The sequence below is a fragment of the Vidua macroura genome, chromosome 3 (genome assembly GCF_024509145.1).
Source record: "Vidua macroura isolate BioBank_ID:100142 chromosome 3, ASM2450914v1, whole genome shotgun sequence".
In the NCBI taxonomy this organism is placed as follows: domain Eukaryota; kingdom Metazoa; phylum Chordata; class Aves; order Passeriformes; family Viduidae; genus Vidua; species Vidua macroura.
In genome coordinates, this window is record NC_071573.1 from 94,734,096 (window position 1) to 94,761,943 (window position 27,848).

The 27,848-nt window shown below is 34.3% G+C and overlaps 1 protein-coding gene across 5 annotated transcripts in view; it reads right to left on the reverse strand.

Annotated features, from left to right (window-relative positions):
* DLGAP2 (DLG associated protein 2) overlaps positions 1–27,848 on the reverse strand; it is a 448,267-nt gene that overhangs the window by 199,801 nt on the left and 220,618 nt on the right. The window lies entirely within an intron of this gene.

Sequence of the window (27,848 nt, forward strand, 5' to 3'; positions counted from 1 at the left end):
ATTATACACAGAAACAAAAAAAATGCATTAAAGAACATTATTTTTAAAAATGAGGCTTTCAATAGTGAGAAAGTGCAAGAATTAGTTTACTGGGGTACTTAAATTTGCCACCCTAGTTTGACTGGCCTTAATTGCATAGTTTGATTCTATTTTGCAGAGGGTTCTGACTTCACTCAGAACTCATGATGGTGGGTGCTCTCTTAACATGCATCTCTACAATATTCTGTTGTCTCAGTGAGCAGTCAAACAATACCTGTAGATATTATTAGCCTCACAGATAATTCAACTCCAGAGATTAGCAGCATTTCACAGATTTATTTTCTTTATGCCCCATATGATGTATGAAAACTTGAGGAATATTCTGAAAATATGTCAGACAACTAACATTCAGTGTCCATTCTGAACTGCCCAGGATTCAATCTTTCAGAGAATTTTGTTTTAAACATCCCGTCTAATGTCCCAGCTGAGGAAGATCAGAATTTCTCCATAGCAGACCCCACTGCATCAATTTAGATATCAATAAAGAGGAAGTACTACATTTGGCACCCTTTGCAGGAAGGGTGGTAAAATGACATCATCCAAGAGCTGCAAGAGTTTCTGTTTTCTCCAGTGTTTTTCCCCCATTGATTCAGCAAACTCCTAGTGGTTAAAACAATTATTCTTCTACAAACATTGAAATCACTAAAATTATTGTCTCATGCTTTTGAAATGTAATTAGATTAAACATCTTTTCTTTGGTAAGGTTACAAGTCAACTACTCTGTGTGTGTGTGTGTGTGTGTGTGTGTGTCTATCTCCACACACATCTCACACAAGAGAGGTTCCTAGTATATGTAAAAGTATAGAATTAAGGCTAGCAGAATCAAACCCTTTGGATAATTTCTTAGGAAGAAACATCTGCGTGTTATCTGCATTTTCACTTGTGAGGACAAGAGTAGATTGGCTATACAATCAGAGTAGGGATAGTCACACTTCTTGATTAGATCTCAAAAGAGTATGGAAGAATAAGAATAAATTCACACACAACACTGTAGGGTTGCTTTATGACTTTACTGCATTTTCAAACAGCATCATGATAAATGGGAAGATAATAAAAAAATCTTTGGAAATCCATGTGACACCATCTGGCAAAGATTCTCATGTGAAGTGTATTGGTGTCTGCTTCTGAATGATAATATTTTTCCTAGAGACAAGAAACTCTTTCAGCTGGCTAAAATATAACTGGTACTCACATTCTGTAGCTTTCAAATTATTTTCTGAGTCAAGCAAGTTGCTTCTTGTATTTTAAAGATCTGCTAGACTCTGGCATATAAATAATTCTACTCTGGAATTCTTCATAAAATCATTTTCTATAAAGACAGGACGTTTTATCTGTCCTACTAAACAACTGAATTTACAGAAGATTGTTTCCACCATTTCTTTGTGAGACAAATCACAGAACTGCAATATTGACCTGAACGGTACAATTAATTTTTTAAGAGTAGGCATACTTCCCTAAGAAGTAATTTTCCTCTGAATTCAGAAAGAAGGAAGAGTCCAGTTTATTTAATGTCATAAAAGGAGGTCTGAGAAGAAAAAGAGAATATACAAGAATTTCCTTTTATTCATCCAGTCAGCAACTATATCAGATTTAATTTTAATTAGTCGTGAGGAATTTAATGAGAATCCAGAGGGAGAAAATTAATTGGGAAAACAGCTATTATAGTTAATATTTTAATTAATTGGAAAGTAAAATAAATAGCGGTAATAGATTTCAAAAACCTCAAGTGTCTCTTGAAAAGTAAATCTAAGTTGGACTAAGAAAGCTAAGGTGGAGATGCTGGAGACAGTATCTGTAGATAGATAGTTCTAGGAAGCAGGGCTAACATAGGACTAAAACCAAGCAGTGACAGCATCATCAGAGGCATCAATGAAGACATGTCCCAGCAGCTGGCTCCTACTGAATTCCAGGCTCTGCAATTGCCAAGAGCTGCTATCTTGCATTTAAAAAAATGCAATATCATAATGGGATTGACAGCATCTGTCTCCGTAAGAGACAATATTTCCTAGTTCCTGCTGAGACTTAGCCTTCAGGGGAAAACATTGCAATCCAATTGGCTGTGTACTCTTGTACTGTCCTGACCAGAACAACAAGGGTGGAAGAGCTGATTGTGTTTGTAAACAGCTACAGAAAAACCCAAACAACTAAGAACTTGCTAATCTAAGTGCATTGGTTTTCTGAAAGCTGAATCCTTTGCTGTTTCTGATATCATCAGTGCCACGAGATGCTTTTCATCTTTGTGTGTACATATCAAATTCTGTCTTGCCTTTTCTCAGTCTGAAAAAACAAAGCAGTACATTTAGTAACTTATTCAAAAAATACATCCTAGTAAGTACAGAAACACAGTAAGACACATTTCAACTAATCTGAACATGTAGTTTGAAAATATTCCCATTAGCAAGACTGTACTTTTTGTTACCAAATGTAAAAAGACAAATTGTACATATGTGAAGAAAATAGAGGAAGGAAAGTTAGAGATATTTCTGGCTGAGCTGGGAGCTCTTTAATGATCTGAAAGCAGAAAAGGAATCATAGAAACACAAGGGAGTACTTTATGTTTATTTAAAAATAAAACAAAAAGACTACTGTGAAAAAAACCAAAAAAGTTCTTATTGGAATAAAGAAGAGAAAGCAACAGAAAAGGTCCATAACTATATTTGAACAATAAAAACAAAAGAACATAAAAGAGAACAGAGACCAAATTATAAAAAGGAAGGATAACCTATTAATTTGCCCTTTCCTTAAATCTTTACATGAATGACAAATAATGAAGATTCATTGAACAGACTTAATTTAACAAGCATCATTAAATGCACAGATAAAGATAATATGATAAAAGAAGATGCAGACCACTCAAACATGAGCAAGGGGGCAGGGATTGAAAACATTCACTTTGAAGTTTTTAAGAAATTAGCTATTGAAATTCTGAATATTACTAAGTATTTATCTAAGTATTTATCAAGGACCTGTAGGAGAAGAAAAAAAACTCAAAACAATGAAAATTTCTCATGCCCAAAGAAACACCTTATTAACTAAATAACTTTAAAGACAAGTATTAACCATGATATCTGCAAGCTCCTAGAAGACAAGATAATAAAAGAATATATGTACATCTGTCAGCAAGAACTCAAGTCAGTCTACTTTCCTTATACAAGTCAACTGGATAAAAGGGAAGTTGCAGATATGATATATCCTAACTTTTAATTAAAGCTTCTGAAACTATTCCATATAATATTCTCATAAAAAAGCTAAGGTAGGGGATCTAATCACCATGGATGGAAAATCAGTTGAAAAATTTCTCTCAGCAAACAATTACTAATGATTTGCTGCCAGAGTGGGAGAGAAGTTCAAGTAGGAGTGTATCAGGGACTGGAAGGGCTGAGACTTAACAAATATTTTCACTAGTTTCAGTCATAATGGCAAAACCAAGACCAAATTGTTAGACTAAGGGCAGAAGACTTCTACGCACACTGGAAACTGGAATAAAAATTATTTTTAGACTAAGGTTTTAAAATTTCAACCACTGGTTGGAATTCCTGGAGGGAAGCACAGTGTTTTACTTGGAAACCACCAATCTAACAGTCGTAATAGAGGAAGTAAAAAGGTAGGCAGCAACTGAGCAGATTAAGATGCAATTATTTTGCACAATTCAGCACCAATGAGCTCCAAGTAATGCAGTATCCTCTTTACGCAGCAGCACTTTAAGGAAAGTGGAGAAAGAAAAGAAAGAAAGAAAGAAAGAAAAGAAAGAAAGAAAAGAAAGAAAGAAAGAAAAGAAAGAAAGAAAGGAAAGAAAGAAAGAAAGAAAGAAAGAAAGAAAGAAAGAAAGAAAGAAAGAAAGAAAGAAAGAAAGAAAGAAAGAAAGAAAGAAAGAAAGAAAGAAAGAAAGAAAGAAAGAAAGAAAGAAAGAAAGAAAGAAAGAAAGAAAGAAAGAAAGAAAGAAAGAAAGAAAGAAAGAAAGAAAGAAAGAAAGAAAGAAAGAAAGAAAGAAAGAAAGAAAGATTAGGAATATTACTGAACCATTTATTTGAAAGTTTTTAAGTACAGATATATTGCTGGTCCAGTTTGTTTAGGTGTAGTTGGTACTGACAGAGCTTAGAGAAGGAACTAAATTACTTTACTTTTCTTCTTTGATGTCACCTATTTGAATCTGTCATTTGATATTGACCATTATAGATAAATCAAGTATAAGCAAGTAATATATGCCACTTCTAATATCAGAGACTTCTAAACAAGTAATTGCTGATGAAGCCACCTCAGGCTTTTAATTTATTTGAATTGTTGGGATGAATTCATTAGAGCAGGAGATGCAAACTTAGTAGCTGTAGACTTTCATATGTATAAATAAAAATATGTATTTAAACAAACAGAAATTTAATGACTGTGAGGAATATAATGGTATATTTGTCTTTGACAAGGGTGATACTAAAGGAACCATTACAATATGAATGGACTGTGAAACCCATTCTATCAAACTTGCAATCTTTGTAAGCAGATGTAATCTTTTACATTACTTGAATTTCTCAGATAATTGGGAAAACAATTTGATCACAAAGGAGGTATGTGCAAAGTTGAATCAAAGTTGCCTCATATGCTTCCACACTAATTCTGAATAATGTGAGTTCTGTTTTGGTGTTCAGACCGTGTGGATAAGCTGAGACATTCAGCATGATACTGATTACTCTTAAGTGTTATGTGGATAACCAGTCCAAGAATCACACTTTAAAATTTTTTCCCATAAGCACACAGTAACACTTAAAAGGGGGAAAATTCTTGTTGATCTGGAGCCATATTTAAAGCAATTATCTCAAGATAAAAAAATGGAACTCCTGTGAGTTTCACTACAGATGCAACATTTCTGCATGAAGAAATACAGTTTCATTTACCGAAAAAAAAAAAAAAAAAAAAAAAAAAAGAATCTTAAACAAAATGGAGCATACTGGTAAATACATGATGGAAAAAGAACTTTAAGGAAAAAATCCTCTAAAATAACATAAAAAGATAAAAAGTCTGAAAGTGTTCAAAGTGTTCAAATTTATATAGCAGTAGATTTAGTGGAGCTATAACCAGAAGTTCAATATTGCACTCAGGAAAATCACCAAAGACATTTCTTTTAATACAAATAAAGTGAGGTTCAATTTTTAAATTATGTCCTTCTGAAGATATATTTTGTCTCTTGGGGGAGTGTTTACATAAAGAATTTTACTCTGGTTCAAGCTTTGCATTGGTACCTGTGTTTGTGCAGATAAATAAACAAATAAACCACACACCTCTAAGTGCTCAAGAACATGAGAACACCTGTAGCTTTCAGAGGCAGAGCAGTTAAGCTATTACTGTACTACCCTGAAAAAGGAGCTTTGTGATTTCCAAAATGACATTTGAAATAGACACAGGTAACCAGAATGCCATTTTATGTACCTTTATCATCTTATTGTTTTCTACTGAAAAGCATTAATTTGCTCTGTTTTACTTTCTGTTATTTGCATCCTCTGTGAGCTCACTCAAAATTTGGGTGCAGATTTTGTTAGACAGTTTTGGAGTTGACTCTTTGTTAACCCAACAGAGAACCAAAAACTCCAGCCATTTGGGTATAGCTTCTACATCACCAGGAACTTATACAGAAACAAATATTTGTCACATGATTAGGTTATAAAAATGTCAAAATGTCACCTAAAATAAACAATATTTTTTTTTTATATTTGCAAACTTAATTCTTTATCTTGAAATGTCAAAGTTTTTCAGGGGGAAAATACAATAGTACTAGTTTCTGTCTGATCTATTTGTTGTTTATAAACTTCAGTTTATTTTCATAAAGAGGTCAGACAGGTATAGTCTCTTACTTTACAAGACATTAAAGGTTTTCCTGTGGTTTTCCTGTATTGATATTGCAGAAAGGCTTAATTCTACCTCTATTTTCTAATTCAGGAAGTCACATTTGTTATTATACCATTTTCAGATAAAATATAAACAAGAATTTGGCTACATTTGAAGTGGATATTCATATATATATACTCGATTCTCTTTCCTGATCAGATCTAATACCTAAATAAAAATAAATAATAAAATTTGACAAAAAATTAGAGAATAAACTGAGCACCACTGCTGTAAATGAGAAAAGCACTCTACGTTTTTCTGACACTGCATTAGTACTCTTGTATTACAGAAAAGAGGGGAAAAAATATTGATAACCTCCCATATTGTGCAATATGAACTATTTGTGCAATATGAAGGAGTTATTGAATTACACAGAATAGATCTGTTTATCCAATTCAAGCTTTGAACAATTTGTTCCAATTTAGAGAAAGGTAAAAGGACATGAAAACCCAAGTGCAATAGAAAACACAAAATACATTGCAAATATACCTTATGAAGTGAAAAAAAACACCTCAACAGACCTACTCAGATTAAGATGCTTAGTTTCATTTAGCCAGAGTACAGAGAAGAAAAAGTATCATATTTCTATGTTTTACCTAAAAAAATCCACCACAGTTAAAATACCTCCATAAGTACCAATTTTACCAAGTACATGAAATTATTCTATAGCTTACCACAACATAAATACAGATGACAGTCCTAGTAAAAGGTAATTAGCATATCCAATGATCCATGAAACATATAGCTTTCAGTGTAGAGTTTAATTACCGAAGTCTCACACTAGGCTGGATATTACGTTGAAATTTATGAGACAAATAAAGGATTATGATCCTGAATGGTACAAACATATTTTCTAGACTACTCAGGTAGACTGAGGAACATAAAAGGTCTTCACAATTGTATAGAGCAAAGCAGTTCAATCATGTGTCCAGGCTGTAGAGTCAGAGGGCTTTCACTGTCACTAGCACTGCTAGTGCAGCAAGAGTTATTACCTAAGAGAGAAATTAATCTATATCAACTGACACAGTTAATCCAAACCACACTGCAGATCCTGCCTAGCAGATTTTGAGCCTTACTCATCTTCAAAGTCACATCCAGAAAGAAGACATTAAAATGAAATAACTTTGACTGATCCCATGGAGTTAAAACCAACTATATTTATGATAGCATACATTTATATAAATTATAGATTGTACACTGAGACATTATTTCAGAAGATATTCTATTTACTTAGATCAATCTATTTTTTTAAGTTCTTAAAAATGTAAAGGGCTGCTGCTTATCCTTCTTGTAAAGCTAGTATAATTTTTTCTTTATTACTTTGAACAAACTTTCAACTGAATTTGCAAATGAAAAGAGAATGGACATGAGCAACTTACTGAAATGAATTGCTGTGCTCATGTGATAAAGCCTTTGTGAAAGTAAATATAATCTAGATGGTAGAGCAAACACACAGAAGCATATGAAATACTCTGTGATTTCAATAACTCAAATGATTTTTGTTCTCTGAATTTGCTCCTGTAGTTTTGAATGTCAGAATCCACTGCTGTAGTGGAACTGGAAGCAGCTAGCGTTTATACTGGGGAGCAGATTGTTTAAGTCTGAAATGGGCAGTGCAGCTCTTGCTTTTAAAATAAATTCTTTCAATTTCTCTAGAATTACTTTCATTAGTCCTTGTGCACAGATATCAAAATAATTGGAAAATATTTGAATGAAAAGTTGCTATTTTCTTTGCACAGATATCAAAATAATTGGAAAATATTTGAATAAAAAGTTGCTATTTTCTATCAGGTCAAGAGCAAATCAAGACAAAGTTTTAGAATCTCAAAAGGAAAGTATGTGCACTAAAAAGGTCAGAAATACTTCTAATGAAATTGTGCTCATTTACAACACAGTAAAACACAGAGTGCAAATAGTGTGGAATTGATGAAAAGTTGACCTTTCATGAGTCCACAATGTCTTCTACTATAAACAAGCCTCCCTTGTTTGATCTAATCACAATAGCTGGATTTGTTTAGGCTATATATCACCAGGAATATATGATACACTCCAACTTATAGGAAAGCAGAACTCTTCAGTCACTCATTTCCAAGGTGATTCTATCCCTCTATTCTGCTCTTGTGACACCCCAGCTAGAGGACTGTTGTCAGCTCTGGGGGCCCCAAAAGAAGGAGAACAAGGACCTGTTGGGATGAGTCCAAAGCAGGCTGTGAAGATGATCAGCTGTGAGATGATCAGATGATCTCCTGTGAGGAGAGCTGGGGTTGCTCAGCCTGGAGAATCAGCTTCTGAGTAATCTAAATGCAGCTATTCAACCCGAAGGGGCATACAGGGGAGAGGGACAGGCAACTTTTACAAGGGCACAGAGATATAGGACAAGGGGGAATGGCTTAAAATTGAAATAGGGCAGGTTTAGATTAGATATGAGGAAAAAAATCTTCACTATGGGGGTGATGAGGCAATGGAACAGTTACCCAGAGCAGTTATGGATACCCCTTCCTTGAAATTGTTGAAGCCCAGGCTGGATGGGGCTTTGAGCAGCCTGGTCTTGTGCAAAAGGAGGTTGGAACTAGATGATCTTTAGGGTCCTTTCCAACCCAAACCATTCTAAAGTTCCATGAATATAAATAAAAACATTACTAAATAAAAGACTACAAGAACCTTCTTAAAGGTTTCATAAAAAGTAAGATCATACTTTAAAAAATAGAAGAAATATAACACTCACTGGAAAAAAATAAATTGAACCAAGCTTGTTGAGGATAACCAAATATTTTAATCATGAATTAAAGTCTTCCTAAATTAACTAGAACTAACACCATTAAACCCCTTTTAGCATTTCTTATTGGAGACCCTAGAAGCATAATCCAAAGACTTCCATGGCTAAACAAACATTAATAAAAATGTGTATTTGTGTAGTATAGCCTTTTTTTTTTTTCTCAACAGAGTATTATATCAGTTTTAACCACTTTTAAAGTCAGAAGAAATTTCAGTAATTTTGATTTTCTGGAGATGAAGTTACCATAAAAACAGAGAGAAAAACACAGATTTGTAATTTGAAGCTGAGAGAACAATACCTTGCTAATACTAACAACTGATAAAATATTCAAGTGAAATGCTGATTAAAGAAAAAATTAAGTATTTTACTGATATATTGACATCTCTTCGGCAGCTAACATCAGGAAAAGAAAGTTAAAAAAATGGAAACCAAAACTAAAGTTTGATTAATGAAAGAAATAGAAAAATATTTAGCAAAAAAAACCCTTTTGATTTGAAAATGCAAGCGCATGAAATAAAATATTTAGTTAAAAAAACCTTTTGATTTGAAAATACAAATAAGGACTTCAGATCTCTCAAGGACTTTGTTACCTGTATAATGCTTTTTGATAAATATCTTGGTTTAAATACCATAACACCCATGTTTTTGTATCACAATGGCAAAGCCAAAGGGATATTTCTCAAAAGTGGTTCTGCAGGAACAGAAACGTTTTGGAAATGTACAGTTTTAGAACTTCACCAACCACAATGTGCTTCAGGAAGAAAACTGAGCAATTCTGTAATGCATCTAGCAAACCATCATGCCCCAGGAGCCGCAGTGAACCAAATGCAGTTCCTCTGCTGTTCTTCTGCACTCCTCCCATGCACACTTTATCATACCCAAACTGCTGATTTAATGTCAAAGTATGCGGTAAGTACTAACCCAACTAACTCTGCTTCCAAAACCAAGTGATGACTCTCTTCACCAGCAATACACAAGCAAGAAATGTTTCCACCTCTCTAAGCACAAAAATTAGAGTTTTAGGAGTCCCTGTGTCTGTTCTGGAGGTAGAGCTAGGTACCCGGACAATATCATATCTTGACAGATTTCTGATCAAATGATTCAGGCCTTCTAAGAATGCATTTCAAAGAAAACTGGAGCAGTCAGTGAGGGTGGGATTCATCTGACCAAGAGCTCATATCTGCAGTATTCTGTGACATCTGCTTCTGTCACTGATTTTACAGTCAGAAAAGATTTGTCTGACATTATAGAGGTGTTTAAAGAAAAGTCAGATGAGCAGACTTGAGGCACGATGTGGGAATACAGTGGAAGAATGGCGAGGATGATTGCAAAGATGCTCAAGTGACTTACAGATGGGGTGTCACACTAATAATACTTTAGTCTTGTGTGCTTGACAAGCAGGACATCTGTGTTTAGGTAACCTAGGCCTCTGATACTCAGAGGCACCCTGTGGAAGTTGCCTGAGACTCCTGCCCTGCTGTGGGAAAGATCAAAGCCCAGTGGCTAAGAGACTTCCCACAGTGCTTGTGTGAATCCCTGGAAGCCACATGGAAACAGCAGCTCCAGCCACCCTCTGGCATGGAGCAAACTCTGTGGTGCCTGTGTCCCTGCCCGTGTGCCACTGCCCAAGTGCTGCTTGGGGTATCCCCCAGCTAGTGAGGTTAACAAAAATAAATTCACACTTTGCATTTCATCCGTGGCTTTGTGTTTGTTCCTGCATCCTGCCTATCCTGACACACTCCCACTGTCATTTCTCTTTGTTACTTGTAGTGGGAGGCCAGGTGAAGGATGTTAAACTATGGCTAAAGGGAATGAAAAGAACAATTGCCACACCAAAAACTGAACTCATGAGCAATACACAGAGGAAAGAAGTAGTAAGAAAAGAGAAAGGAGTAGTAAGAAAATGGAGCAGGAAGAGAGGATGAGAATGAGCTTTGGAGAATAGAACAGGAAATATAGAGAGGAGTAAAGAAAGAAGAAGAAGAGATGAATAAGAAATCCCTCTTGCTTAAAAAAAAAACCCAAACAAAGAAAAAAAAACAAAAACAACAAAACCATAAACAAAACAAGAAACAAAATCATCCAAAAGGTTAATAAATTATATATATTCAGGTTCTTTATGTTCTTTTGAAGTATTTTTTAACAGTACTATTGATATTCTCAGCACTAAGGAATAAAGCTGAGGCTCCATATATGAGAAACTCACAACATTTTATTTTTCTTCCTTTTTTTTTTCTTTAATATAATTACTGGCTAACTTAGGAAGATATTCTTTTCCATTTCCTAATTCTTCCCATCCAAAACTACTTGGGTAACAGGAAAATACTGTGGTTTCTTTCAACCACAGTAAAGGAATTAGTGTTCCTATGATGAACTACCCTCCTGACACTAACACAGAAATCTTAAAAGCACCAGGAAAAAAGAATACAGAAATAAACAATGACTTTAAGGTTGACCTTCCTAACCACTGTAGTTTATTTCTTCAGTAACTGAAATAAATTAAATTCCTGACTGGCTAAAGAAGGTAAAAATAGAGGTTTGGTAGTTAAGGCAGGATTCAAACAAAGGGTGGTTTTGAGGGAAATTTTTTACATTACTTGTTGTAATTGAAGAAAGAGGTTGTTCTAGGCTTATAGAGAAAGCAATGTGAAAATACTGCAGAAATTTAAGGTTCTCCAAGGCCTTGTAGTCAGTGGCACCCAGAGTTCTGGATGGGTGCATTTTAATTAAATCAAAGTAAACAAGCCACAGCAGGGCCAAGTGTGAGTCAAGCTGCAGGCAAGCTTGACATACAAAATTTGAAAGTGAGTCTGAGGAAGTCTGAAGTTGCTGAAGAAGGAGGAAAGATAATGGAGAGAAGCACGGGACAATTTGCTTGGGGGAGAAAGAAGGACAGTAACTGTATCTGCAGGATGATGAATAGCCTAGAGCAGAGAGAGATGCTGGGTGTACAGGCTGGAGCAGAGATGGTATTACTTGAGAGTGTGTGGCTGACATGCATATCTCACCCCAGAGTTAGGAATGCTGCTCACTCTGCATGTTTTTCTAATCCTTATTTTTACACCAGACATGCATAACAAAATACTCTTCTGAATTTTGAAGATTCATTTATGGGTCACTGGCCACATTTTGCATTTAAAGCAAGTTGGTCCACCAATTTTTTAATACTGTTACTGGTTAATTGTGGTGCAGCTGAGTAATCAAGAAATACTCTTTTTTTTTTTTTTTTTAACAATTTTAGGGTTAAGTTTATATCTCTAGAGATTAGTAACACAAAAAATTCTTCAGCCTTGTTCCCCAGGAATTCTGCAGGCTGTGGACTTGCAGTGCAGAGGACAACATGATGGAAGGGTTCACAAAGCATGCAAAATAGAAAACAAATTAAAAATCTTCATCCATAACTAACATTACCAAAGTGATCATCCTGGACAGTGCCACTTCCAGTGCACTTGTTTTCCCACATATTTTTTTCCTCAGATTGACCAATGAATAAATAAAAACCTTGCTAAAAAAAATCTAGGCTAAAATAGCACTTGTGAGCAAGAGGTTGGACAGCTTGTCAAAATACTTTTCTCCAGCTATTTCACCCTCTTTTTACAGGAAAAAAGTAAATACACAGCTCAAATATTCAAATGATCTACTAGGAACAATCGTGGTGTTTTTTAAATCTAAAATGAGAATATAAGTTTTTATATTAAAACTGTTAAGTCTAAGGCCATTTATCTGATGAGTCCTTACATATATGTACCCTGATTCACAGTGAAAATCATGGACACAGCTGTAAGCAGAGAAAAATTTGCTTTATGTACAGAAAACAGGTTTTTTATCAATCACTAGAATATTCCCAGAATGGCAGGTTTCAAGACATAGTTAATTCAATTAATTGTCAAATGCTTTTAGAATTTAGTTATATAGAAGCATTTTGCAGGTCATTAACTGCTTATGTTTCTCACCAAAGGGGTGCTACATTAAATAGTAAATAAATTATATTAAACATAATGAGCTCAAAACTGATTAAAATGATAAAGGACCTCACTGAATACATATACGCTTTTGCCTGAATGTCTTTTGCAAGAAAAACAGCCTTGTGTTGTTTTTGTGTCAGCAAAGATACCTGACAGGAGATTTTGTTCAACAGCAAATTAAACTTCATTCTGTGCTTACAAGGGATGAGTTAACTGCTGGAGGTATTATGGGATATCTGTATATCAAAAATGCACTAGTTTGATAAAATAGACATAAGCATCTTGACTGTCAGTTAATAACAGCAGCAATATTCTCAAGGAAAGTTGGCTTTTAAAACATGGGTTTGCATACAGAAAGTATTCATAAACAGGTCCAATTTCAGATATTTCAGGGTTTTATAATTTTAAATCATTCTTAATTTCAGCTTTGTATTTTTGGTAACATAACTATGCAAGTACAGCACAGTAGAAATGCTTACATTCATCCTTGAAATTCTTAATATATAGCCCTTAAATCCAATTTTTTTTCCATTCCATTCAACATTGCTTCACTGTAGTATTCAGATTTACATTCTTGACAATTAAGGCTGACTTGATAATTAAGAGCCAGCTGATGCTCTTACAGCTGATGCTGTATTCAATGGGAATTCAATGGTAGGTGGGGCAGCCCTATTGATCCACGAAACAAATAATTTCTCTTTTCCCACAGCTATCAAAAAATATACCTAATTCAACAAAAAATGTCAACACAGGCTTAAGCTGGTTATTGCTAACATATAATGAAATATTTAAACTTGACTGCTTAAGACAAAGCATGTGCTCAATTGAGCAGCTAAGCATTCAGCTAAACAAATAATGTATTAACCTTTCTTAGGTTGCTGATTTACCAGCAATTTCACAGCTGAATTTTATATTTAAAAGTGCATATATTGTTCTTGGTCCAAGGCCTGGCAGCTGTGTACTTCAGAATGTCCCCTGAGATGCTGTAGAAGATTTCTGTCATTGTCCTTATGGCCCAGTAGGTCAACAGAAAAATGTACAAGTGTCTTGTGGTAATGACCCTTTGTCTCACTCACAAGCCTAACTTCTATATAATGCTGCATCAGCAATATTTTTTGTTCCCATGGCACTTCCTCCTTCTACCCTGTTTTCTTTGTGAGTTTTTTTTTTTTTTTTTAATAACTTCTCCAGTTCTGAATTTCCTCCAAGAACAGATTATTTCACCTTCTTCTAGTAACGGTGCCAGCAGGTAACTTACTCAGCTTCAACTACTGAAATATGTATCTGAGAGTCTGAAGCTTTTACACATTCCAGACACAGAGCACAGCAGCTACAATTCTGAGAGAGGTTTTCTTTCCATCTTCACAGCATTGCTGTGCTTTGGGAACAGCCAAAGCCCTGACATGCCTGAATTCTATATGACTGAAAGGCTCCAGTCTCACCAGAGCTTTAATAGGGATGCCACAACTGATCAAACAATTGCCATCCTGTTGCAGACCTTCTGAGAGCTGCAGCAGTTTTCATTGCTCATCACACAACCTCCAAGGCAATTCTATAGATCATCCTTGCTAGCACACACTTGTGCTGCGTTATAAGTGCAGTCCATGGACATTTAGGGACAAGTGGCAGTGGAAGCAGAGAATAATTTGAAGGACTTTTCAAAATATTTAATACTTTTCTATACAAGAAATAGGAATTATGTATTGGTCTTGATTTATTAGTACTCAGGTTGCAAGTTGCCTCTCTGCCTACCCATTCAGCTATCTCATATGTTAAATATGCAGCTCTGGAAAAAAAAGTTAGTAATCAAAACAGTCAAAAGTGGTAGCATTCAACTGTTTGATTTATACTTTTGCAAAGACTACTTGATTGAAGTAAGACAAAATAAAGGAAACCACAGTGGGAAGAGAGGGAAATAATTCATAGATCAGTTACAAGTTTTGTCTTGTGCATCAGTTTGAGAAACAAGACAAAGGACAGAATGGATTTGGATATCAAGCTTACCTAAGAAACTGAGATATTCTGTTTCAGGAGTATGTTTAATTCCTACTATATGCTTAATTACAAACTTTATTTCTTTGCATTAACACCTTTCCTTTCTTTATCTCATTAAAAATGAAACTGGAAAACAGCGCACTCATTAAAGCTTTGATATGCACTCAGAGCAGCCCTTGAGCTTGCCTTTGTTACTTGATGTAAACATTCAAGGCTGTCTCCCTGCTCAGTGCAGTAAAATGGCAAGAGACACAGATTGACTCGAGGATAAACAAAACATGATCATAGACAGAACATTACTTCTTATTTTTATTTCTGAAATACAATAAAAATATAAAAATCACACATTAAGTGGCCAGACTTGGATTATTGAGTCATTGAGGAAGTACTTGTTTTACAATCAGTTTGAAATCAATCCCTGGGAGCTGATTAAGGTAGGATCAAACAAGGTCAGTGAAGTTGCTGTCCAGGAGTCAGCAATCCCCTTGCTTGATCAAGGGCTGTAACCTCAAGAACTTCAATGAATCCAAAACAGACAGACTGATGTCAGCATCCTAAACATGACCAAGAAACCTACTGGCAGCAAGCATAGCAAGCTTCTCCTTTTAGTGTTCCAAATAATTTTCAATAAAATTAATGTTGCTAAAAGTGACATTTTATGCATAGTAATCCACTGCATGGTCTCTCCAAAATGTGGTGTTACTACAAATGTCTCTTACACATGTTAGAATATATACGGAGAGGCCATGCTTTAGATCTGATTATCCAAATTAACATCTTTCAAACTAAACCATAGGAAATTAACATCTTTCAAATGTAAACCATAGGAAATACCAAACAGATTGAAGTTATGTAAATGGAAATATTCACTGAACACAGCTGTTGTCTCCATGCAATTCTTTGGTTTCATTTTTATTCCTTAAAAATAGAACCAGAATAGGTGACTGAATTTTGCCTTTGGTTAATGTGTTTGTCTATTTCTCTTGTACCATTATGGATAAACAGCCATCTACTCTTTCAAAGAAAGAATGATTACATAGGCCATTGGAGATCTGTTCTACATTAGACTTTAATCCAGACCAGAGCATTCATCTGGAAAACAGACTCAGCTTCAGTGTTCCTGTTCTGAACTAAGAGGAACAGGGACTGAAGGATGTCTCACATCTGAAGAAGAGCTTGTCAATCAGCTATGGAGTACATTTATTTTATAAAACATTAGTAAGCATGTTGTCATCTTAGTCCCTACATTTCCAAGATATGTTTTCTTTACAACAGATCTGACCTTTTCTTCAAAAATGAACCTCAACCTAAACTTTTAGGTCACTCTTTTAAAGTTAATATTCATTATAGCCACTTCTCCTGAGGTGAGACACTGTATCAATGTTATTCCACCAGAAATTAGAGCCAGAAAAAAGCTTTCCAGAAGTTCAGTATAGCTAGGGAGCTTAATTCACCACTGTGTGAGCAATTACTTCTTCAATAAATTATGCAGCATTTATTAATCAATTTATTACCTGTTCAAACAAGAAACAAAATTATCTACTGTGCATATTTTAGTAGATGGAGTATGATACATGATGCTGCAAAGAAACAGAGAGAGGAATGGAGGGAGTTACAGTACTAAATTCAGGGTGAGACAGGAGAGATGTTTAAAACAGAGTGAAAAATGTTCAATAAGGAATTAGTGAGTTGAAGAGAACATCAAAGCTGTGAATATTTACAACTCATTTATCTCCCTCTAAGCCAGTCAGAGAGAAAGGCTCTGACATTTTGGAATTGTCCTGCTGTGTCCCCACATTTTAGTTTGAAAACAATTATCATTCATTTCTACAAATTTTATTAAAATGTTTATTCTCTTAAATAGTGTCACTCTTGCTTCATAAATTCTCTTTGTCTTTACTGTACATTTGATCACTTTTTAGATCATATATCTTATTAAGAAGGTCTCTGTAGACTCAACCAAAACATACTAGATGTTATCTGAAATTTAAACTTTAGTAAACAACCAATCACTAAAAAACAGGCATAAACATTCTGACCACAGTTTATGCCTTATGTATTTACTATACTGAAAACAGAGAGATTTAGATTAGATATTAGGAAAAATTCTTCATTATGTGGGTGGTGAGGCATTAGAACCAGTTGCCCAGAGCAGCTGCGGATGATCCTTCCCTGAAAGTGATGGGGCTCAGAGCAACCTGGTCTAGTGTAAGGTGTCCTTGCCCATGGCAGGAGCATTGGAACTGATGGTCTAAAGTTCCCTTCCCTTCCAACCCAAACCATTCTGTGATTCTATTTAAAACTAGCTGTGTTAGGTTTGGCCTCAGAGCCTTCCATTGCTGTGGTCACTTGGATCCCTACTGAATGGCACAGCATTTTGTGATGTGATCACAGCTCATTCAGAACAGATTAAATTGGGACACTGTTCTCTCACTACAAAATTGTGCTATTCACTACTACAGGTTTTAAACCTTAAAAGTAATCCAAATGTTGATTTGTTGTTTTTTTTCTAATTCTCAGAAATTTTCCTAAATCAGAGAAAATAGCCTCTGACAAAAAAAAACCAAAAAACCAAAAAACACCAAACAAACAAAAGAAAAAAACAAACCACTGAAAATTACATAGAGTGACTGTATATATATTTTTTAAATTTAGCTATAATAACATATATTGGCATATTATTTAATATGACCTAGTATTTAAAAAATGTATTTGTAGCAGTATTCTAGAATACAATATGGGACATTATTCTTTTTAATTCCAAGTACTGAATTTATATCTCCAGAGCTGGTTGTTTTTGAAGTTTCCACTGTAAATGTAATTCATCAGATGTTAATGAGTAATCTCATTTTTCAGTTGTGAGGGTAACATAGGTTTGCTACAGAATGCTAGTTCTTTGGAACCAACTTTTACTGCAAGATCTTGCAATCAGTCAGCAGGGATAGTAGGCAACTACACAGTCAGCTAGGGCTGTATTTTGTTTCTGCTTGTGTCAATGTTCCACTTTGGATTCTCCTCCAACTCTTCCTGTTATCTCCATCATTCTTGCAGACAGTAACAAATTGCCTATTTCTTTTCAGTGTGAGTTGGAATGATTGATTTGTCAATGTCTAGTTAAAATATATTGTACAAGTCTTTATATGTCTTCATATTCAGAGGCTGATTTTTCTACAAGATAGTGTTAGGAATAGAGCACAGATGCAGGAACAAAGTATTCAATCTCATCTGTCTTGTAGAAAAAAACTTAGTACAAAATTTCTTAAACTGTTCCATTTCAAACACATTAATAATTTCAGTTTGTGTTGCCTACTCAGTCAGATAGATCAAGTCCTGAGCTTGCTCTGTTGAAATAATTGTGGCAGAAAGGTACTATGTGGTTTAGCAGAGTACAAATGTTTTCCACAGACATATTAAAATGTTAAAATGGGGCCAAATTCACTGCAGGTGTTAAAACCAGGTATTTAGAGGCTATGACATTGGAAAAAAAAATCCTGCATCAGTGGAATAGAGGAAGAATTCCAGTTACGAAGTTGGTCTTTGTCCCTCTTCTGTTACATCTTCTATCATATCCACAGCTGATCTTTTGTGCTAGATGATGCTTCTGTATTTGGTTTTCTCAGTAAGAGAAATGGATGTGTTTCATTTCCTTCCATGGTCTCTCTCCTCTCATGTCACAAAACGATTCCTGAATTAGATATTGATTGCTGCAAAGAGTTTCTCATGGCAGAGACAGTAATAACATGTTCTTTTATGAGAGCACTTTTACAACATGAAGTAAATCATTCTAAAAAAAAACATCTCCCAAGCTGGGTTTGAATTCTCAGAAACTGGCTAGCTAGAAAATATAACACATACATAAACCTTATGGTATCAAGAATCAGATTTAGCTTACAGAAGAAGAGGCCAGAATTTGAACTGCATGGACTTTTCTTGATGAAAAAGTGTCTAGTCTGCTAGCATAGACCAAATAGAGATTAGTTTTGGCTTGTCTTCAGGAATATCCTCCAGATCCTCCCTGTTGCTTCTGTGGTACAAGGCAAATATTGCAGTGGTTAAGCAACCACTTAATTGGGTGCTTCACCACCAGAAAAGTGAAAATCATTATGTCTAGCACAAAACTATTTTTAATGTTGTTTATAAACAGTAAATACAAAGGAAAACAAAGGAAAACAGAAACCACGGATTCTTCACCAGTAAGGGAAATAATTTTCTTCTATATCTGTATGATGAACTGAAGATTATGATTATTGAGGAAAAGGAAAAAATAAAATATCCACTGTGCCATCACGGCACTAACTTAAAGTCTTATTTCAGTTCACATAATCCATAACTTACAATAATCTACAAGACAAATGTTGTTTCATCACTAGTTTTGGATGCTCTTGGTAAGGAACAGAGACTGTTGAGATGGAATTATCTTGCAAGTTTCTTTTCAGAATGGAGTCTGATTTGCCAACACAGACATTCAGTTCTTAAGAAGGACACTGTTATTATATACTTGACAAACAAAAAACTTAATGGCATAATGAAAATTCAACACAAGCAAAAAAACCCCAACAGATTACTGTCTCTGCATACACTGAAAGATAAATTATTTCCATGTTTTAATAATTAGTCTGTCTCATAAAGAATGCTGATAATGGACATTAGTGTAACCAAGTTCAACATTTGAAGTTTCTAATTAAACAATAAGTCCATTCTAAACAGCAAACAGAATTATTATCATTTTCTTCCACATAATTTGTTGGACCATGTACAAAGCCCTATATCTGACAGAATGCATTTATCTCATTATCTTTTCATGGGCTATGTTAAATAAAATAAATAAAAAGTGAACCATGACCTTTGTGAAGTATTAATATAAGGGTTTATTCATTTTTGCCGAGGCTTTCAGTGGTAGTCCATTTGTACCACTGAGAAAAATAAGCTATGGGGAAAGAACAAACTCACCCAAGTTTCTGCTATATTGTGTGGGATCAGAGTTTGTAAAACCAGCTCTAATGTAGGAACTGTACTGCATGTGAACAATGTGCTGCCTCTTGATGCACCTGGAAATGCATTTTTCTAGTAACTGGAACAATACTATGTCAAGATTTTTCTGAAATATTTTTCAAAGACCAGCACTGAAAACCTTGTTTAACTTTCATCTGCACATGCTAATTGTTATTAACACAGTTTCTGCCATCATATTTTTCATTTTCATGAACAGTCAGTCAGCAGATACAAAAAAAATATTTCCAACCACATACTGAAAGCTATTTCTTTCTCACATATTATAACAGAAAAACATTTCCGTTATCATTTTATAAGGCGTGAGAGGATTCCAGTGACTAAAATTGTGATGAAAGCTTGTGGAAAATAATCAGCAGGTACAGAAGACTAAAACAATCTGCTTGAAGTTCTTTGCTGTGAAAGTCCTAGTTCTTTTTCTGCATAATATTTCCACTAATATCAGTTGTAGCTCTGCACTAAGTAGGAGCTCAGGATATTCATACATTGTTGAGATGAATGTTGCCAGCATTATCTAAGATTTATGCAAATATACACTCTAAGAGAAACTGGCATTCTTTCTGCATGGAAATCTCTTTTAAATTAATGCAGGTTTGTCTTCAAAACCGTGCTCATTTTGCCACCACACTATTTCGTAACCTTTTCAGATTAATGATCTCAAATCAAAGTAAGAATCATTCATGATCTGCTCAGTCAAAATGAAATGTGTACATGTGTGCAATTATAATCAAGTAATTTATTTGTGCATAGTTTTCAGAAGATGGATTGGAAATATTCAGTCTTGAAGGTCGCAGTATGTGGTGATAGGAATGGAGTTTTTCTCTGCTTTCTGTTACATCTATGCTTCTCAAACTTTACTATTGCAGTTTTTTTTAAGACTCTACCTCTACCCAGGAGAATTAAAAACTGATTGAGAAACAATAACTTAATCTTGCATGCAGAAGATCCAGTGGCACTTAGAGCATTTTGCATCTCACTCATGTTCAACTTTACATTTAGAATTAGCCTCACCTTTTCCCAGAAAAGGACAAAGATACCTACAATTCCCCAGTAGCACAAGGCTCCTGTTAGATATAAAACTGCAAGCTAAGGCAGGCCTAGGTTTCCTTTTAAGCAGGTGTCTGCAGGGGCCAGGATGACCATCTGAGCCTTCCCTGAGCCTGGGACTAAAGGACAGGCCCAGGGACTGATATGGTGAAAATCAAATCAAATTTGCAAACTGTCCAATCTACATACTGCAGAACAACAACAACAACAAAAAACTGCCTGACCCATAATATCAGCTATTTCAGCTTTACTGGGTCAAATCCATAGTAAATTAAATAAGGAATGAATGTTGAATTGTGCCATCTTAAAAAAAAATATAAAGAATCTCTATGTTTAGGTAGAAACCAACCATGGTTCTTATCCTACAAAGAGGCAGAAGTATGTTTCTAAAACAAAGTATGCTAAAAGCTGTAGGCAATATTCTGTAGACATTACTATTCAACAGAAAGAGTTCTTCTAGGTATACGTAAAAAGTTTTACAGCTGAATTACAGAGCATGGAAATTAGAAGCTCAGGCAAAGCACAGAGAGCTCACACTATAAAAGTTTCCATTTATGAGACATACTTCTAAAACAACATCTTTAAGAGGAAGGTCCTTCTGCAGAAATTCACATGCAGCAGACAAATCTGACATATAAGAACAACGACTCAAAAGAGGACATTTCATGTAATATGAAAAGGTGCCAAACAGTTAGCAAAAGAAGAAAAATGGAAGCAAGAAGTGTGCACATATACATATCTACTTCCACGCAAAGGTTAATTTAAAATATCAGCATCTTCTAGGCTGCACCGACCTTACTCACACTGGCCTCCACTCTAGCAAACACTGCAGTCCTGAGACAATTTATTCCCCTACAGGACTAAATTACATTTGCAACTTCATCTACTGTTGGCAGAGGGAATATTCACGTTTCTAATGCTGCATAAAGCCTTAAGTGTGTGCTCACTACAGCCTTTGAGGCCAACTTTTCTCCCCTCATCCCCAGAAATCTAATCAGCTTTTCAGTTATTCAGTCATATTGGAGCAAAAGAGATAAGATGGTCCTTGTCTTTGGGTTTGTTTGTTTGTTTAATCACAACAATGTGAAATGAATGTGCATTTGGGATTACATCCTATTTATCTAAATTAAATCAGGTTTTTTTTCTTTTTTTGGTTTGCAAAACTCAGGGGAGTGGATCAGTAGATGAAAAAAACAAGAATAACATTGTAGTTTTCAGAACAGCTGTTTCCTGTATATATGAGAAGTAAAAAGAGCTGAAGGATTAATTTAATTTATTTAAAATATAAATTAAGTGAAGGCATGGCACACACTTTATTAAAGAAAATAATTTCTTAAAATAAAATGAGATTTGTTTCTTTAAATATTTCTATCTTAATAACAGCAAGATAGACTATAAAAGAACTAAAATTAGTATCACCATATCTCTCATTCAGTTTACATAGGACCTAGGCTTTTGAAAATACCATTCTCTATTTCAATTCAACTAGATGAAATGGGCATATTTATTACAGTTTTAGACAAAATTATTAATTTTAATAATGTCATATATAACTTTTAAAATTATATAAATATGAAGGTTCAAAATTGAATCTTCAAATATTTTAAGTATAATCAGAAATTGAGAACTTTTTCAGCAGTTAAATCTTTAGTAGACAACTTTTTGTGTCTGCCTAAATGTAGGCAACAGGAAAATGCAGCAGCAACCTGTAGTTCAACATTGTCTGAAGAAGAAATACTATAACTCTTTCCTAAAAATCATGATTCACATCATGATTTCACTTTATACAAAACCCAGCACAGGTCAAGAATAATGCTCACTGTGAATATACTCTAACTTGGTATCCTAAAGAACTTAACTGGTAGAATCTCCCATACTAGCCCAGTAAGAAACAGATTGAAAAACTTTTAGGTTTATATAATGTCTAAATTCTGCAGGTTATTTTAAAAAATGTGTAGTGTAACTAACTTGCCTGTTTTTGTAAAAAAAAGTTCAGTATTTACAGACTCACAGAATTGTATTGCTGTCATTCTCCATTGGGTAAACTTGAAAAAATTTCTATAAAAACGGCAAATCAAATTACTTTGAGAGTAGTAACTAAAGTGTTAAAAAATGTTTATTAACAACACTTGGATCAGGAGGAAGTTTCATACAAGTAATTTTATTAATCATTATTTAAATGCTAAGAAGGAAGTTCATCCAGGCACACAAATGTGTCTGTTCATGAAAACCAAGGTGCTGGTGTACAAATAGGTCAAAGTAGAAAGACTGAAGATCTTGACCTTAAATTTACATAATTTTTTTCATATATGACTGAATAAACTCAGAATTATCTCAATCACTTCAGGTAATAATTATGAATTATTATTATTATGTTCATAGCAGGAACCATAATCTATTTAAGTATTTCATGATACATATACAGAACAAGAAACCTTCTCATGTGAAGAAACAATTGTGATTTTTTTTTTTTATAAATAGCAGGAAAAGAAGAAATATTAACGTATTATTTTTTCCTTAAAAAGTCAGGATTATGTGTCGTGAAATGTACTTTGCTTCCTCAGACAACATGTATTTTATTGCTAGCAATTGTTGGTCTAGTAAATACCACAGGAGTATAAAAAGTTAAGACTACAGGACTCTTGAAAGTCACTGCTAATAGTGGCAAAACTGTCAGCTCTCAGTGTAGATTACTAAATGTTAAGATTAGCAAAATGAAGATTAAGGAAATTCTCTGGAGTTATTAATATACCTGTAATAGTTTTCCATGAGATACCAAGGGAAATGGTGATATTCAGAGCCAGAACTGCACAGATGGATCACCATCAATATTAAGACATATTGCCAAGTTTAGGGTATTTTTTTGAACTACCTACTTCCAGATTCTTTATTTAAAGAAGAAAAACAAAACCAAAACCAAACAAAAAGCCCCAACCAAACAAAATAAAACAGAGCAACAAAACAAATCAAAAAACCAGATCTATTTCCCCCCAAACTCCAACACACTAGCATTAACCAGAGCACAAAAGGCAACAAAGCTAATAGCACCTGAAATAAATACATCTCTCTAACTCTGACATAGCTGAAAAATACATTTTTTTCATCAAGGAATATAGAGTTTTTTGTTGTTACTGTCAACTATTTATTTACATTTCTTATATTTCCCAAGTTATACTAAATATTTTATGCATCTTGTGAGCAAATAAAATTAAACAGTACAATTTGGTTTTATTTCAGAACATTCAAAACTTCTTTTACTAAATAAAAATAGAATAAAAATAAATTAAATTAATCTTCCACTATTAATCATATTAAAAATCCTCCTACAAGTAATTGATATAAACTTCTGTAAGGGTAAATCTGTGACATATGCTAGCATTTTTGTAGCTGCTAGAAATTTTGCACAAATTTATTTTTTCTCAGAGGAAGACAAAATTATGTGGGCTTCTGATCTCGAAATTGAAATCAATAGTAAAAAAAATCTTAATCTTCTGACAATTGGATTTATTATCAGAAAAAATATAATTGTGAGAAATTTCTGAATCTTTTGACACTTGGAGTCATTCAGTATCTATGCCTTGGCTGTATGAACTATTAACTGTTTGACTTAACAGAAGAACAAGTTTAGGAAAAAACCGAGTGTGCAATGTGGAAACATTAAGAAATAGGTCTCCTCTAAGCTATCCTTTTGCATAGAATATTAATTTTACTAATTAAAAGACTCAGTCTTTAAAGTTTGCTACCACCAAGCACAACTTGTGCAGGTACTGGCAAAAATAATGGGTGAACTTAATTCAAACTGTAGGTGTATACCATAGCCCAAAAGAGATCTGAGACATTGAGGAAGAATCTGAACTACCTGGACAAATTATAGAAAGAGTAAGACACTACTGGAGTTAGGAAGGATACTAAAAATGCCTGGAAGAAAAGCTTTCATTTGTATAGGCTTTGAGAAGAAAGAGTCATCTACTGAAACCTTAGCTGCCACCAAAAGGACTTGTTTTCTGCTTTGATAATATAGAAAATTACATTTGACAATATCGTCCTTTCAAAACCTTCTGCGAATATTTAGAAAGAACAGAAATATCTGCTAGAGGATTTATGGGGAAAACTGTTCCTGAAACCTCTCATGACTACACCAGTGTGTGTAACAGTACTTCAGCTGTCACAAAGACTGAGCTAGACATGAGTCTATAACATGCCATCCTCACTTTAAATCTGATCAGGAATATAGCAAAGAACAACCCAGCAATGTTTACCATGACAACATAATCTGTCAGCTGCAGATCACTTGCCCAAATGTAGCTGTTGTTACCTCTTTGAAAACATGCCATTGTTGCTCTTGCATTTCCAGAAGTTGGATCTGCTTGAAGTAGCCATGCTAATGGGATTCTGCAATTTTAGTTTCCTCCCAGTATAAAAAAACCCTAATGTTCTTCAAATATCACACACTGACAGGCTGGAACACTATCAGTAACAGAGTAAATCCATGATTTTTGAAACAGAACACAAGTCTTTGTAGCTCATACAAAAGACTTATTTTCAAACAGAGATCTCAGTTTTGTCTAATTCATTAGCTTTAGATAGGACTCAAAGGAGGACATGTGACACATTTAACTGCAGAACCACAAGTTCCCAGGTGAAACACTGAAGTGAGGAATCTGTACTCTCATAATTTATATCTCCCTTCCATATCTGATACATACACACACATTGTTCCACACCTGTGCAACAACGTGTATGCAGATAATTGCACTTGCTTCCTGCAGTGCAGCACTAACTGCTAAAAACTTGGCAAAGTGCCCCTAGCAAAGAGCCCTGTTTTACACAGTCATTTTTATGATACTTAGATAATCCAGGACAAAATTGCTGGTTTTGAAAGGGGAGTGATGGTTAGAGAAAGGATGAACTGTAGTGACAAGTGAGACTACAGTTGACCAACTTGACAGTCAGAGTTTGAGGCTTGCAAAATGCTTCCATTCTGTCACCTCTGTTACAGAAGGCCAAACATGATCAGAACACACCTATCTGCCTGCAGGGCTTTCAAGAAATGGCATAAACAGCTTCCAAGGAACCCAGAAAATATAAGATGTGAAACATTGTCTTCCTTTCACCCAAGCCCGGGAGATTTCCTCACATCTACTATTTCTCAGATGAATCTCTGCTTAACACTTTGGAAATTAGCATAGGAGCACTACACTGAAGCATGTCTGTCCTATAATTCTACAAATTCACCTTGATATAATAAAGTACTTTAAGGCACTTGGTGAACTTTCTTTTTTTTTTTTTTTTTTTTTTTTTTTTTTCTTTTATCTGAAAAGGAGGAAGAAATAAGGAACTTGGAGGCAAACAGTATCTAACTGATACTCACTGAATTATCACCTGATTTCAAAAAAACAAACTACAAGCCACAAAATATCACAAATTTCTGAAGAAGTCAACAGAGAAAAGTCAGAAATTACACTTAGAACACTGCAAAAACTTGATTTTTTAGTTCTTCCCTTCTCTTAGTGTACTACAGAACCATAGCAAAATTTAGAGAACGTTGCATAGAAAAAGGAACTTTTTTGAGGGTTTTTGTTCTTTGTTTTGGTTTATACAACAGAGATAGGAAGTTTGTCTTAGAATGGCCTTCCAAAAACTAAAGTCATATCCCTAGAGTCACTGCATCTTCACCACAAAATCACGTATCAAACTTCTGTAATGAATCTGTTAATGATAGATAAGAATTTGTGCTAATCTGATAAGGGAAAAACTTCAGATTCTAAGTCTTGTCACTAATCTAAGGTGATAGTTATATCAATATTTTTAAAATTGAGGGAGAGAATTAATAATTAGCATTCCACTAATACTGTGTTTTAGAGGAGACACTGGTGATCCAGGACGCATTCACTCCTGGGAAAGTTCATTTTTGTATAGCTAAAAACTGAACGTTATTTTCTTGAGGCCTGTTCCTACAGTAATGCATATAGTTATCTTCTGAATGTGGGTTTTTAGTCATATAAATGTTTAAAAAATATTACCCTTTTTTTTAAATTCCCTTTTTACAAAGTCCACATATATTTATTAATATTTGCAAAGCTGAAGATGTATGAAAGAGCAGGAATGAAAAGAAAGGAAAACTATTGTTACAAAGCAGGCACAGCATATAATGAAACAGAACTAATCCATTGCATAACTTTAAAGTTGGCCAGCTTTATCAGGTGAGAAATATCTCATGAAAGGCAAACAAACACCAATCTCATTTTCCCTTTTCATGTATCTGTATTAATATAAATTTATCAAATAAAGGACAAAGAATATTTAAAAATCAACACTTGACTGCTTATTAAAGGAATGCAGTCAAAACAAATTTCTAAAAGAATTATTTTTCAGTAGATAACAAAAGAGAAGGAGATAATTATTATTTAATTTACTGAATAATTTCACTAGGTGCAAGGTCTCAAAGCTTTCCACTTCCAGGCTTCATATCCTAACAACTTGTCTCTATTAAATTTAGAAAACATTAGAAGATGAAACTTTTTTATCAGCAACTATTCAAGACATAAAGCTGAATGTCTTTGTGAAAAGCCTAGAATCTATCATTTTATTTTTTAGTTCATGTACTTTGCTCCATTATTTACACTATTTTGAACTCTGTTCCTTAGAAAGACTCCAAGGTTGATTTCAAAATAGTCAACCTTTTAACATTTTCTTTATAAGAGCACCAATGTTAATAAATAAATAAATTAGAGATATTTTCTTCAATAATGGCATATTTTAGAAACCATATTCTCATTGCTTGAGCATTCATTTAAGTAAAATGTGTGTCTCATTTTGATATTCAATTAGTCACTTGGAAAAAACCCTAACAAAACAAACCAACAAACATTGCCATGTGGGCAGATGTTTGAACTACATAGGTTTCTACTTAATTATCTTTGTTTCAGAAGCAGTATTCATTCACTTCATCTGCTAAAATGTGTTAGCCTATCTGTAAATGTAATATCTAATCTAACATCTAAAAATATTTTTCATTTCCCTCTTATGTCTAGTCTCTATGTTTTCCATTCTCAAACTGATGTCCTTAAATGTCTCTTTACACTCTCACTGACAAATTAGTTTGAAAGACACAAAAAAGAGCAATAAAAGTAAATATTTTA